Below are 14,644 nucleotides of genomic sequence, written 5' to 3'. Positions count from 1 at the left end.
CAGGAGCTTTTGATCAACATCTAGACTCTCTTTATGTGTTAAGCAAAGATTTATTAAATGTTTGAAACCTTCTGAGAGCCTGCAATTATGACAGCAGTTTTCTCTCCTCTGTGGCACATACTTCCTCAGAGTAGGGCCTCAAACTGGTGGAGGGAAGCAGGGAGAGAGGAAATGACACAGAGCTTCCCCGATCTCAATGCTCCGACCCAAATGGACTCCTTACTATCCCCTCAGGTCCCCTTCTGGTCACCTGCCTTTCCCCCAGCCCCCTAGCGACCACTGCTTTCTGTCCTCTAGTTTTGCTTTGTACAGAATGTCCTATAAATGGAGTCATAGCTGCTTTTTGAGGTTAAATTCCTTCCATTAGCATAATGCAGCCAGACTCATACATGTTGTTGTATGTGCAGTTGGTTGTTAGGAGTTTAAGTTTGATTCTAAAAATTACAGACACTTGGGATGCCTGGCTGGCTCAGTCAGTAGAGCATGCAACTCTTGATCTCAGGGCTGTGAGTTCAACCCCCATGTTGGGTGTAGAGATTACTTAAAAAGAAAAAAAATCTTAGGGCACCTTGGTGGCTCAGTCGGTTAAGTGTCCGACTCTTGGTTTTGGCTCAGGTCATGATCTCATGGTTCATGAGTTCAAGCCCCACACTGGGCTCTGCACTGACAGTATGGAGCCTGCTTGGGATTCTCCCACCCCCACCCTGCCCACCCCCATCTCAAAACAAATAAAAATTAAAAAAAAATACATAAAATAAAATCTTTAAAAAAATTACAGACACAAGCCAAACTGTAGAAGTTCACTTCTGGGTGGGCGGTTTGTAAATAAAGAATGGTCTGATTTATTTTCTAGTCAGAGGCTGAGACTGCCAGAGACTAAAGCGGAGTCACCCAGAGGGGAGGTGATATAAGGGGAGTTTTCTCTGATATGTAAATGAACAGTCTTTTAGGGAATGGAATTTCCTGTAATTAACTTCTGGCTCTCTGCAGCATCTAGGACTGCAGTGGGCACACAGAGGGGTGGGGGAGCGGGGGCTCCCTTCCAGAAATACATGCCTTGAAAGTAAAACAATGATGTTTGCCTGGGCAACGCTGCCCCTGGGCCAGAAATAAGGGCCAGGCCATGATAGCAGCTAAGAAAGTTCACTCACAGCTCTTCCTTACTTTTGAATGAAAATCTAGAACCTGATGCTTTTTCCTTAACCACGAGCTGCCGCTTCCCTCTGGTTACTTGCCTCTCAAGCCCTTTTGAAAATATAGAGAAGACATACTGATGTGTTTCAGAAGCCATAGGGCAGAGGAGAATTTGGGGATCAGCAGGAGGCTCCCTTCCTGGTTGGTGGGGCAGACCTGGGGACATGGTGGCAGGGGTCCTGCCCTCAGCTGGGATGAGCCCGCAGTGTCTGAGCAAGAGTGGCTCTGGGACCCACAGCATACTGGTGATCTGAATTCAAGAAAGTTTCAGTGGAGTGATTGGGCAAAAGTCAGAATCCTCTAGAATGAAAAGAAAATATCTTTAAAGAATATCCAGGAGTGGAGACTCAGTTTTATCAGAAGGGCTCACAAATCAGTAAGTACATCGGCTCAGCTGGTATCCTTAAATGGCTTTCCTGCCAGAGCCTGCGGGTGGGGATAGTTGTAGAGGAGCCTGTCCTCAATCATCAGACCTGGTCTCACACGGTGCACTGTTGAGCGAGTCGGAAGGCGTCACGGCTCCGAGGAGACAGGAAACCAACACTCCTACACTTATCCGCGGCCACCTCTCAGCATGTGAGAGGCAAGACTGGAGTTGCCCTTTCCCGAGGGTCCCTCTCCTCCTGCCACCCCATCCATTGGTGTTCCGGTGGGAAGCTGATTCTGGAGGTGCTGCTGGGGGACGGTTGGACAGGATTTCCCGTCGAGACCCCGTCAGGGGGCCTTCGGGCCTTCTTCATCTATTGCTCTGACCAGTCCATTTTGCTTCTTTGTAGCGTCAGGTACAGCCAAGGGGAGGCTTTGATTTTGCAAAAGCATCGTAGGTGTTTGGGAAATAATCTAGCAGCAGCCGGCCTCTGAGGAGGGTAATTAGGGACCCCCGACAGATCCAACGGGAAGGTATAATTAATGCTCTGAGCATCTTCTTTGCAGAGAGAGCAGGGGGCACTGTGCTCAGTCCCAGCCGCCTGCCAGGGAATGGGGAACAGACTTGCTCACCCTCACCCCAGAAGGGTGGGCCCCAGCCCGCTGCTCCAGCGAGCGAGCACAGGGTGGGCTCCCGGTCTGGGCCACTTGTTTCTATGCCTCCACCCGCTCTGAGCCTGATCTCTTGTGTCTGGGAGACAGAAGGAAGGTTGGGGGAGAAGCATGTTCCAATAAGCCTTCCATTTCACCCTTCTGACCCCTCATGAGGAGAGGGCGAATTTAAATGGGGACACAGTCCCTGAAGAATGAAAGCCCAGGCCACAGTAGCTGAGTGCGTGGTGTGGGGAGGACAAGGTGGGAAGGTTGGTTTCTCCCCTCATACTGAATGGCTGCTTAGGGCCACCCCTGCGTCCAGGCCAGGCTGGGGGGCGGGGGTTCCGACAGCCTCACCTCCTCTACCAGAAGTCTCTGCCAGGTGTTGTCCCTGTGTGTGGAAACAAAGGTGATGATTAAAACCTTCCCTGCCTTCAAAGAGCATATAATGCGGTCAAAAAGATGAAATACTGACTATGATTGTCGGAAGGATAAGGAAATGATCTCGGTCAACATTTACGTGGGACTTGCTCTGTGCCGAGCGCTGTGTTAGCATTTTACGTGCATTCATTCTGTAGTCTTCCCATCAGCCTCTCGATGTAGGCTCTTCACAGAGTAGTAACACAACCCGCCCAAGGTCATATGACCAGGAAGTGGCCCAGGATGTCTGGCTCCAGAGTCATGCTCTAACCTGTACGTTGCTGGACCTCCACCACACTGCACATCAGAGTCCTGGTAAGCAGCGAGGAAGAGGCATACTTAGAATGCACAGGGGCATGTCTGTTTAGCAGTGGGTCAGGGAAGGCTCCACGCCAATGAGGTTCGAGCTGGTCTTAAAGGATGGGGACATCTTAGGTGGTTTTGTGGTGACAATGGGCACCAGTGTGAGTAAAGACGGTGGGGGGGGGGGAAGACCTGGAATGTGTTCAGGGGACAGAGAGAAATCTGGGCATGTGGACAAATGGGATGAGGGAAGAGGCAGAGGAGAATGACCTTTATTCTGAAAGTTAGTGGTTGCCAAGGACCCCCAACAATGGGAACCAGGGGAAGTGCTTGTGAGATGTACAGATCGCCCAAAGTTACTGGCTTGGAGTCATGGATGTCCATCTTGAATGAACTCCCCAGGGAACCCGTGCGCCACCCCCTCCCAGTTTGAGAACACCAGGAAGAACAAAGGAGGGCTGCGGAATTGGGGAAGGAGTGGTCGGGAGCAGGACAGGAGCTTCACTTTATGCTGGGAGAGGTTGCTCGGCTTTTCCCGTTGGCCCTGGGCAGGCCTTCCTCCTACGGTATGGCTCTTGCTGATTCTTAGTGCCGGGGAGGGTGTTCATGGAGCACAGCAGTTACAGGCTCTGCAGTCCTTGTTGCTCGCAGCCTGAAGAAACCTGCAAGCCCTGGCCGACAGCAAGACGCTACTCTCTGGATAGCAGGGGATCATGGGGCTCAGGGAGGCCTTGGGAAGGCCCCTGGGCACCACGCTTCCTTGCAGCACACAAATACACCCCTGTCTGATCTAGAAGAAACTAGGTCAAGGGAAAAAGAAATCAGGCTATGGAGGAGTAGAATTTTTAGCCTCAGGGGCCAATGGGGGTGTTGCATGGATGCTGTGATTCTTGTGGACGTGCTAGTTCCCAGAAGACCTTGTGGTGAGCGTGCCGTGGAAATTGAAAGAATACACACAAGGAATGGGAAAGTCACACATGGAATGGGGGGGTGTGTGGCATGAGAGCTGCCTTTAGGCATTTGCAAGTCTATCATATGGATGAGGAGTGAAGCTCGTTCGCTGAGACTCTGGAGACACACGTGAGCCAAAGCATGAGACAGAAATCTATGTAATACGATAATAATAGCTAACATTTACCGAACTCCTCAAACTGCTCTGCTTCATATGGATCAACTCACTTCATCCTCATAACACCCCCATGAGGTAGGGACTCTCATTATATCCATTTTTACAGAGAGGAATCTGAGGCACAGAGAGGGGAAGCACTCTATCTGTGGTCACACAGGCTGTAAGAGACAAGCTGGGTTCCACCCCAGGCTGTGCGGATGTAGCACCCCCCATCTGAATATGCAGCTCTGCTGCCTTTCACGTGAGGAAACCCTCTAAAACTAAGTGGGGGACTGGGCTCCTAACAGGCTGAGGTGTCCGGGCACAGCACGGACAAGCTTGTGGAGAGACGTGCCAACACCACCCTCCTGGTGGACATCTAGAGCACAGCTTCCAAGACTGTGGCGTGCACTCGAATACTCAGGGATCTGGGCTGATTGAAAGCAGATTCCGTTTCATCAGGGGGACAAGGTGATGCTGATGCTGCAGCACTGACCTTGGACCAGCAAAGCCATCGCTGACCTTTAATATCACGCCTTGCCCTAAGGAATTATGATCCGCCTTGCTCGCAGGCCAGGCAGATTTCTCATTCAGAGCAGCAAGCTGACCTATAATAGGGGTTAATTCTTTGTGTTACAGACACCCATCAAAAGATCATTTAGAAAAACAACACTCTCCCAGAGGCCCCTCTAAGCACAGAGGTACGGTCCCCCCCTCTCCAGTCTTTTCCCCCTGAAGGTATAATTCTTACTTGTGCCAATATCCGTATCAGGCGTGCTAGAAGCCTTTTTAAAAAGAAAGAACACCACAGCCAAATAGCCGTTCTTATTGTTGACTCCACACTCATTCTATTAAACTCATTTCCATGAAAATGTGCAGCAGGGAACCTCTCAAGCCGAGGAAAGGAACACACAATCTTAAAAGCCAAGTGCACAGCACAATCCTTAGTAAGTCATCGGGTACATTCTGTTTATGCAGCTGAAAGGCACACGGGGAAAGGAATAATATGGTTAAATCAGCTGCACGGAGTTTTCATTACCTTCAAGATGCCCTAAATGCTCATATGTCCCCTTTTTTCAGGGCTGCCCCTTCCCCATTCCATGCTCTAGGGGATCCTGTCCAATGAAATTCACAGTCTCTGCCTAGGTCTCCATGGAAATCAACCAAAGCCCAGTTAAGTTCCTATAGGTCTGCAGCCTCCATGTGGTTTCCTGTCTTTATATTTTAAAAAATTGTGATAGAATCGCTTTTTTAAAAAAGAATTTATTCTCAGGGTGCCTGGGTGGCTCAGTCGGTTAAGCGTCCAGCTCTTGGTTTTGGCTCAGGTCACCATCTCATGGTTTGGGAGATGGAGCCTGGCGTCGGGCTCCTCGCTGGCAGGTGCGGAGCCTGCTTGGGATCCTCTCTCTCTGCCCCTCCCCCACTCACTCTGTCTCTCAGAAGAAATGAACTTAAAAAAGAATTTTTTTTAATACTTTATTTTCAACCGTGGCAAAATACACTCAACATAAAATTCACCATCGTCAGCAGTTTTAAGTGTACAATTCAGCGACACCGAGTACGTTCACACTGTTGTGAATCCATCCATCCATCTCACACAAGTGAGTCTGTACCCATGCAAGACGATCCCAGACTGCGTGCCCCCGGCCCCTGGCAACCACCCGCCTACTTCGTCTCTGTCAATCTGACTGTACCGTCTTTTTGTCACTGGCTTATTTCTCTCAGCATAATCTACTTCCCCTTACCTTTAGGCAGCAGGAAAGTGGGAGCAACGGGGTGGGCTGCCTTTTAAAAAGCACTTTCTTGAAATGCAGTTGCCTTCTAATTCAACTACAGCTTACATCACAGGTAAAAGCTCTGGCCATGACCCTCATGGGGTCCAAACCGTGAAGTCTGAATTCTACCACAGTTCAAAGACATGACAAAATGATTTGTTTGTCTGGAGATGTACCGGGATCGCCGGCTGTCCTCCCGCCATCGTCACCAGGGATGCGCCGCTGAGCTGGTTAGAGAGGTCGATGGAGGGAAGGCTTGTTAAGCTGCTTCAGCCTCAGTTTCCCCATCTGCTTGAGTTCCTGGTCTCCAAGTTTCCCTCTGCGGGGCGCTAGAGTCCTAGGATGCTGCACCACAACACAGCAAACTTTAAATGAGGGGCCCTGGGGCGCCTGGGTGGCTTGGTCGGTTGAGCGTCCGACTTCAGCTCAGGTCATGATCTCACGGTCCGTGGGTTCGAGCCCTGCGTGTGCTCTGTGCTGACAGCTCAGAGCCTGGAGCCTGTTTCAGATTCTGTGTCTCCCTCTCTCTCTGCCCCTCCCCTGTTCATGCTCTGTCTCTCTCTGTCTCAAAAATAAATAAACGTTAAAAAAAATTAAAAAAAAAAATAAATAAATGGGGGGCCCTGCTGGGCCAAAGTGGCTCATTTTTAATGGGCTGGTCTGTGAGCAAAGACTCCTTTTAGGAAGATGCATTAACTGCCAGGCCATAATTAGACATTTGTCTCGCTGACTTTCACAGGGCAATCTGGCAGCACCCTGGGGCAGCTGCTCTCAAAACTGCTACCCATCAGAAGCACCTGGGGAACTTCAGAGAATCCCGATTCTCAGGCCACCTGCCATAAGCAATGACGTCAGAATCTCTGCGGGTAGGCCCCGAGCATTAGTACTTTTTAAAACTCCCCAGGTGATTTCGGTTTATAGCCACACTTGAGACCCAGTGTCCCATAGATCTTGGTCCACCTGCTTTGAAGGGTAAACAGTGTTTTCAAGGTTCCCCAATTAGTGTAGCTTCTATTTTTAGCTCCTCTCAGGATGAGATGAATCCTTGAATAGCCACAGAGGTCTTCTCCAGGCAGCTGACCCCAAGGAAGTAAAAATTTACTGGAAAGCAACCTATAATAACAACGGCTGCCATTTATTGAAAACGTACGACATGCTAGGCACTACGCCAAGTGCTACTCTATTATTGGCCCATTTCATTATTAAAATGACCCTGTGAGAAAAGTATAGAGCGGTGAATAACTTGGCCAAGGCCAGATGAGCTAAAAGTTGGCAGTGCTGAGATTCAATCCCAGCAGCGAACAAAACGAAGTCCCTATAATCACGGAGCATCTTTGTTAGCAGGACAGATAGATGAACAAATGAATGTATAATATGTCCGGTGAAGATAGTACCAGGAATGAAAATAAAGCAGGGTAAGGAGATAGAGTGAAAGTAAAGCAGGGTAAGGAGATAGATTAGGTGGGTGGTCGGGGAAAGCCTCTGTGATAAGGGGACATTAGTGACTCTCGTAGCCATAGGGGGAACATCAAAGATGTTGATCTGTGAGTCCCAGTCTTCCTTTCTGTCCCCCACCTCCATCCCCAAATGAGAGCAGCACTTTCAACTTTCTCCCCTCACCTAGCAAACCCTCCTTGGAGATCTCTCAACAACATCCAGATAAAAGTAACTGAGAACATCTTTACGCGGGGTAGAACTAAAGTCTGTGGAACACCCCTTATGCACAAGGGATTTTTCTTTTTTTCTTTTTGCCAGCATTAGCTCAGCTAATGTAAAAATAAATACATTTTTTTTCATTTTCTATATGGGGAAATTATTGCAGCCCTTACATCCTCTGCCTGGCTTGATAGGCCCACAGTGGAATCTCAGGAATCGACTGCCAGTCAATAAATTATTTGGAGGTTGGCTGGCCATGTGAATATCACAGGGCAAGGGTAACAGCCATGTTCAACTCCAGCCCTCTGAAATCTTGGGGCTCCCTCAGGTGTGAGCCGCGGCTGTGAATCTCCATCTGACATTATCTTGAGGCTGCATTGTGGTAGCTGGGCCCTTTGTGCTGCTAATCTTGCTGGGGGTCAACCCGGAGGTCAGACTCAGCACCTTAGTGCATCGTTCCCCCCTCCACTCTCAAAAAGGAAGAGAAGGCTAACCCCAGGGCACTGTGGAGTAAGGTGTACAATAATAATGAACATTTGCCAGGGGCTGACCACGTGGCAGGTACCCTCCTGAGCTCTCTGTGTTCTTTCATGATTGTCATGATAGTCTCACAGGGTGGGCACTATCACTGTCCCTGCTCTTTGGCAGGGAGTTGAGGCAGGGAAGTCAACGACCCAGTACCAACATCACCCAGTCCCACAGCAGACAGTTCTGTTCCTATTTCTGGCCTTCCCCTCACAGCTGCTCATATACCATCCCTTCCCAGAGGATAAGAATTCTCCCCCGTTTAGTTTACAGAGCATTCTCAGAAGAATAAATGGAACTTTCTTGGGCTTTCCTTTCTCAGAAGGCTCTGAGGTATAAATCACAACCTTTGTTAAAGCTAACGAAGATGGAGGGGTGCCTGGGTGGCTCATCTGGTTAGGCATCTGACTTAGGTTCAGGTCATGATCTCTGGGTTGGTGAGTTCGAGGCCCTGCATGGGACTCTGCACTGACTGCACGGAGTTTGCTTGGGATTCTCTCTTTCTCCCTCTCTCTGCCCCTCCCCGACTTGCGCTTTCTCTCCCTTTCAAAATAAATACACATAAAAAAAAGATAACTAAGATGGAATCGAGACTAAGAAAAGTGAGATGGTCTTGCTTTTTTCTATGGAAGCAGGGTCCGGTGGAATTTAGAAGGGTGTGGCAGATTTTAGAACCCTGGGGGGGGGGGGTGGCTGGATTATACAGATGGCTGTGGGTGGGACTGGCACTGGGCCCAGGCAGCTTACCTGAAGGGGTTAGAAATCCCTATCTCAGGGGCCTTTGAAGGGCAGGAGCCTGGGGAAGTTGGCACTGGTCAGTGCTAAGCTCCTGCTGTGGGCAAGCTCCGGACAGGGTCCAGCCTGTACGTAGGAAAGGAAGTAGCTGCCTGTAGAACGTGGGAGAATGAGCCAGAAAAACTCTGCTACTTCTGAACTTGGCTACCTCTCTGTCCTGAGGCCGGAAAGTCTCCACTACAGAGTCACTGTTTTTAGTTCAGTGTTTCCCAAAATGGGTCAACATCCCCAAAATGCTGGCAGGAGGAGATAACACTGTGTGAACGAACACCCTTGGGGCAGGTGGGCAATAACGAAGAAGTTTATTTACAGTCTCAGGATCTCCTAGGTGGGGATTCAGGATATACCACCTGTCATACCTCTTTGTCCACATAACCATTGTTTTCTAGGTGTATCCTGGGGACCAATCTTTCTCCAGATGCCTTGGGAAAGACTGGGCCAGGTCCTTGTTTACACGTTTACTACCTGGGAGAGGAAACATATTGACCTATTAGCCATTGTCTTCTATTATATTAGCAAGGTCTAATGTCATCATGGCTCCTGTGGAATGAAAACTCACACTTCGAGCCTCACTTATCTCTGGGCCCCTGAGGGCAGGGACCGCTTACACCTGCTGTGCCCCAGGTCCGCAGGCAGAAGAGGCTGAAGGCACAGGTGACTACATGTTACAAAAGCCCTCAGAAATGCTGGCTACTCAGAGTTCACCGAGACTCTGGCCTCAAGGGTGGGCAGTGCAGGCCCGTGGGGGCAGGGCAGGCCTGTTGGATGGGTGCCGTTGCCCCCTTCCCCCAACCACTGGGGAAGCACAGGCTGCAGGGGATGGAGGAGGCCTGTGGGTGGGCTGGCCGAAAGGCCCTGACACCAGCTCCAGCCCCCCTTCAATGTTGCTCCTGTCAGGGTCAGAACCCAGCTCTGGGCTCAGTAACCCTGTCTGCCCCTGCCCTCAAGAAGGGTCTTCTCTCCTTGGCCGCTGGGCTGCCTGGATCACATTATTAATCAAGGATCACATCTTGTCTCTGCAGAAACACTTCTCTTCCAAAAAAAACCCTGCAGGTCCCCAGCACACATCTCATTTCTGAAATGTCTCACTCGCTGAGGGACTGCCCGAGTCACCTGCTCTGGGGAATTCCGGTCCCATTTCAGAAGCTTTGTTGACAGGCATTTCTTAAATTTTTCTGGTGGGTCTGGCTGTGTGTGAGGGACTCTGAGTTGGGGGGCTGTCCTCAGGGAGCTTACAAGCCAATTCTGCACAGGTAGTTTGCTGGTTTGATTGCAAAGACCATCATTAAGTCAGGGACACTCAGTGCTGGGTGAGGGAAGGGTGGGGCAGTCACTGTGTGAAGAGGTTTTGGAGGCCTCTTAAAAATATGAAATTATGGGGGTGCCTGGGTGGCTCGGTCGGTTGAGCGTCCGACTTCGGCTCAGGTCATGATCTCACGGTCCGTGGGTTCAAGCCCCGCGTCGGGCTCTGTGCTGACAGCTCAGAGCCTGGAGCCTGTTTCAGATTCTGTGTCTCCCTCTCTCTCTGCCCTTCCCCTGTTCATGCTCTGTCTCTCTCTGTCTCAAAAATAAACATTAAAAAAAAATATATGGAAATTATGAACACAAAATCAGGTGTGAAATTGAATATTTATTTTTGAATCAGAAAACTGCAGATTAAAAATTAGAAAAAGCTGGCAAATACTATGAACATCACATAATTCACAAAAATAACATTTTTACCAATTAGCTGCTTGCCAAACTGCAGGTAGCGAACACGTGAATGTACTGCATAATCTCTGATCATCTCTTCTATGATAATTTTGTTTAAAAAACTTTTTAAGGTTTATTTTGTTTTTGAGAGAGAGAGAGAGTGACAGAATGCAAGCAGGGGAGGGGCAGAAAGAGGAGGGAAACAGAGAATCCCAAGCAGGCTCCAGACTCTGAGCTGTCAACACAGAGCCCGACGTGGGGCCCAAACCCATGAACCATGAGATCATGATCTAGGCCGACGTTGGACACTTAACTGACTGTGCCACCCAGGCACCCCTCTGTGACAATTTTGTAATATACTTTTGTTACAGCCAGAAGTTAAAGCTAGTTCAGTCTTTGAAAGATCACTGAAAATCTAACTCAGTCTTTCCTCTATTACGGCGGACACTTTAGAAAGATTGGTATTTTATAATTTTCTCTCGGCGCCAAAACTAGTCATTTGGTCAGGTCACGTAAGTTTTTAGGACTATTGTCAAATTTGGGGCAAACCGTACCCACTGGGCACTCATCTGTACATAGGCTGTAAGATTTGGGGGCTTTTCTAGTTTTCTCATGTGGTGACTAAACTTCTATGTTTTGAATTGATGGCACTCATTAACCAGGCTGTCGTTAACCAAGCGGGGCTGGGGGGTAGCCACAGGGGGTCCCTGCTCCCTTTGTGTGAGGACACTCCATGACTTGATTCAGTGGCCACAGAAGGACTCCTGCAAGCTACTCCTCCACCAACAACCGAATTGTATATAAAAGGAACTGCACACCATGTAACTAGATCCCGCTAAACCCAAGCTAAACGTTCCCCTAGCCCAACCTCCTCTCAGAGGTCCCCAGTGCCGGGCCATTCCAGCGCCACCCGACAGGAGGGCAAGTGTGGTGGGGGGGGGGGGGGCACGTCAGAATGGAAAGAGACAAGTTCTTAGCTAACTGCTGTCAAAATATCTAAGTTTGCAAATATTACAGAAATATATGACCACGTGAACACATCGTGAGAGGTCCTGAGTTTGGCTTCGTGAACACTGCAGTGTATCTGGCCCCGAGCAGGAATAAGGGCCAAAGAAGAGGGAGCGGCGGAGGCAGACAGGGAGGCATGTTGTCAGGATTTTCAAGATAGGGAAGCAGGTACGTAGTCTAGGAACCTTCCTTAGAGTAAACTATGGCAGGACCTGTCTTCTCATAGGCGGAGGCAGATTGTCTCGTCACCCCAGAGAGCTTGTGAAGAGGGGAAGATTACCGTGGAAGCCAGGGTGGTTCTGAAGGATGTTTCTTTCCCTGCTTACAAGACAAGCTGGTATGATCCCTGGCCACCAGCAAAGGTCTCTGATCTCCCCTTGCCACCTGGCTGCCTTAAATTCCTTTACCAAGAGCCAAAACCCTTGGTTTCACTTTTAGAGGAACAGCCAAAAAGCAAATTCCTTGGCTCCCCCAAAAGAGTATGCAGTGGCTGATGACTGAAGTGAGGGCAGTCCTTTGGGGAAAGGCCCTTAACCTGTGAAGTGTGTTCCAACTCCAGGTCAGAACTGAATTGGAAATAGGGTCAATGCAGATGTAATTAGTTAAGAGGAAGTCATCAGGATGGACCTCAACCCAGTATGACTGGTGTCCTTATTGAAAGGGGAGATTTGGACACAGACATCCACGTGGGGAGGAAGCCCTAAGGCGAAGGCAGAGATGGAGTGAAGCTTCTACAAGCCAAGACACGCCAAAGACTGCCAGCAAAGCGCCAGAAGCGAGGGGACAGGCACGGAATAGATTCTCCCTCTCAGCACGTAGAGGAACCAACCCGGAGAACACCTTGGTCTCAGCCTGGTAGCGTCCAGACCTGGGAGATAATAGGTTTCTGTTCTTCAAGCCGCTCGGTTTGTGGTGCTTTGTGGACAGGAGCTCTAGCAAACGATTACCAAGCCCAGACCCCATGATGGGTTTCATTTCGTTTTCTTCCCACAATGACGATTTCCATCTGTGTTTTTAAGCAGCAAAAATCAAACTTCTCCCAAGTCCTTTCTGGCGTCCCTTTTCTGCTGGTGACCTGACTCTCAGGTGCCCCCGTGCTGGGGGTCCAGAGTGCCCTGAAGCACTTTCCTTAGCAGGAGCACCTGGCTCTGGTGTCCCTGCAGCCTGTGCTCCCCTGCCAGACAGAGATGCCTCACATGCCGTGTCGGGAACAGGAGGTTCAAGTCCTGGGCCAGCAGCTGACTTGCTGGTGACTTAGAGTAACTCTCTCAACCTCACTGAACCTCAGCTTCCTCATCTGCACACAATGGAGAGAACACCTCCTAAGGGTGCTGCCAGGATTAAACAGAAAATGTGTGATGCACTCCGCTTGAATACTGTCACTCTGCCCTTCCTTTCTCAGGCTCTGTTTGTTTTTTTTTAAGTTTATTTGTATTTATTTTGAGAAAGATACAGAAAGCAAGCAGGGGAAGGGGCAGAGAGAGAAGGAGACAGAATCCCAAGCAGGCTCCATCCACGCTGTCAACACAGAGCCGGATACGGGGCTTGAACTCACGAACCACGTGATCATGACCTGAGTGGAGACCAAGAATTGGACACTTAACCGACTGAGCCACCCAGGCGCCCCCAGGCTCTGTTTTGATGGAGGCTTCAATGGTTTCCTTGTGTTTGTGATGCCCAAACTCCTCAGCGTGAGCTCTGAGGTTCTCACCCATCTGCCCTCTTCCCTTCCCAGCCTTCCAGCCTTCCACTCCCTGCTCCCCTGGAGTGACGCGCTGCCATCCGTGAGATGTCCCCCACGGTTCCCTTGCAGTTGCCCTCACCTGGAATGCTTCCTCTCTCACTCCCCACCCAGGTCCTGCCAACCCTCAAGGCCACCTTCACACCCACGCCCTTAAGACATGCTCTTTCCAAATGAGCTCTAATTTAGAGGGAAGATGGGACTAGAAGAGGGGGACGGGAAGGAACGTTTTCACCAAAAGACCCGTGTCACTCATTTCACACTGGGTATTTCCTGCCACCTTGTCTGCTGTGCTGAGATTTTAGTCTGTGCTCTGGCTTTCTGGTTTGATCATCCGTGGCAGGACAGTAAACAGTGCTGTTTACCAAGCGCGTTCAATTCACACTGGTTTCTGAGAGCGACCAGCTGAAGGAGAAGCATGATTGCCCCCTTACTATACCCAGCACACACGTTTCACTGTCAGAGTCTGGTGATGGGGACAGTGACGGGACGTTAATGACTGCCATCTGGATGCCGCTCTCCTGTCTCTCTCCGAGAGGGTGGTGTGGGTGCAGGGTGAAGGAGGCGGCAGAGCCAGAGGCTGGCAATAAGGCCGTATCTTCCTGGGTACATTAGTGCCACCTATGTGGTGTCACCAAAGCCCTCTCTATGCAGATAACTCTTCCAGGAAGTCTTCTGCCGGGCCTGCTAGTCCCAGGTTCAGAATAAATTACATGGGGTAACATTCCGGGTGTGCAGGGGGGGCCGCTGTTAAGACGCAGAAGGACACCTGTCATTCATTCGCCGAGTATTAAGTGTTCACAGCTGGGGAGATATAGGCGGCCACGAGCCCACTCTAAAGTGCTTACAGCGGGGCTGCTGGATGGTGAGGACACCATGGGAACAGGGACTATGGAAGGCACCAAGAGCCCCGGGTGGCCTGAGCACTTTGCGTGTGTGGGAAGTGGCTGTGGAGAAAGGAGGTGGAGAAATGCCCACCTAAGGTCGGAGGCTGGGCCCACCAGGGGCAGCTCCCAGAGAAACCGAGTCCCGCAAGACGGGGACATGCTTGGCGGAAGGGATTCGGGCTGGCTGTTTGCCAGAGAGCAGGAGGTTTACCCCATATGCATACAGTCCCACGACTTTCTTTTGATTGTAATCATTTTGGATAGAAATGTTCCCAGAATATTAAGGGCACAGTTTTCAATAGCTTCAAAGCTCTGGTTCTCTCTCATTCTTTTTTTGTTTTCTTCCAAGCAGCAGGACCTCTTTGATTCTTCCCCATCCGATGTCTCTTGCTCTTACTGGGCACTTCCTATTGAGTCAGAGGTGGGAAGTCACAGACGTGATCGTGGGCCTGCCCTGCACCCCTGTGGCAGCCCCTGGGCAGAACCCCAGGGCCCCGAGGAACACCGTTTGAAAATGTCT

General features: G+C 50.1%; 1 protein-coding gene across 2 annotated transcripts in view; it reads right to left on the bottom strand.

Moving 5' to 3' along the window:
• Positions 1-14,644, bottom strand: part of MAPK4 (mitogen-activated protein kinase 4) — a 52,276-nt gene that overhangs the window by 12,134 nt on the left and 25,498 nt on the right. The window lies entirely within an intron of this gene.

This window comes from Panthera tigris, chromosome D3 (genome assembly GCF_018350195.1).
Source record: "Panthera tigris isolate Pti1 chromosome D3, P.tigris_Pti1_mat1.1, whole genome shotgun sequence".
Lineage (NCBI taxonomy): Eukaryota > Metazoa > Chordata > Mammalia > Carnivora > Felidae > Panthera > Panthera tigris.
The sequence above is the reverse complement of the archived record's forward strand: the minus strand, read 5'-3'. Positions and strand labels throughout refer to the sequence as shown.